Source organism: Gouania willdenowi, unplaced genomic scaffold, assembly GCF_900634775.1.
Source record: "Gouania willdenowi unplaced genomic scaffold, fGouWil2.1 scaffold_54_arrow_ctg1, whole genome shotgun sequence".
NCBI classification, from domain to species: domain Eukaryota; kingdom Metazoa; phylum Chordata; class Actinopteri; order Blenniiformes; family Gobiesocidae; genus Gouania; species Gouania willdenowi.
In genome coordinates, this window is record NW_021145218.1 from 485277 (window position 1) to 485854 (window position 578).

Here is a 578-nt window from a genome sequence, read left to right on the forward strand (position 1 = left end):
TGTGTGTCTTTGTAGAGAAAAAGGGGTGTGGTTTATGCTGTTTGCAGATTGAGTTTGTTAATTGAAATGATTCTGATTCACTAAAACACACAAAGCGGTGAGAAGAAAAATGTCCTGTGCACACATGTCATGAATCTGATGTTGACTCAGTGTGTAAACTGAACATGTGCTCAGAGTGAGAATATTGCACCACATTTATTAGTGAATGAGGCCCAAATGTTCCAAAAATCCAAAAACTCATTTTAAAAGCGGAGAAGATTGGAACCAATTAAATATCTAATAATGAACCATCAGGGCGCTGTGGTTGAGCTGGTCAAAGTGTCTGTCTATTAAACAGCAGGTCCTGGGTTCAAATCCCAGCAGTACCAACTTGTTTTTTTGTGTTTGTGTAACCCTACGGTGATTGTTCTGCTAGTGAGAGCTCTAAGATTCTAAGATAAGGTTATCCAAGTCTAGATTCCATGAGGAGACGGGCTGTAAATATGTCTCACAGTTTAATAACTGGTAGATTCCACCCAAATAAAGGACACGACAACAGGTTTAAAGTTTAAGTTCAATTAGTATTTGTTTTTCAGTTT

General features: G+C 37.9%; 1 non-coding gene across 1 annotated transcript; it reads left to right on the forward strand.

Moving 5' to 3' along the window:
• The first annotated feature begins 294 nt into the window (after positions 1 to 294).
• On the forward strand, positions 295 to 368 carry trnan-auu (transfer RNA asparagine (anticodon AUU)). The gene has a single exon. It is a non-coding gene; the product is annotated as a tRNA-Asn (tRNA).
• Positions 369 to 578: the final 210 nt, after the last annotated feature.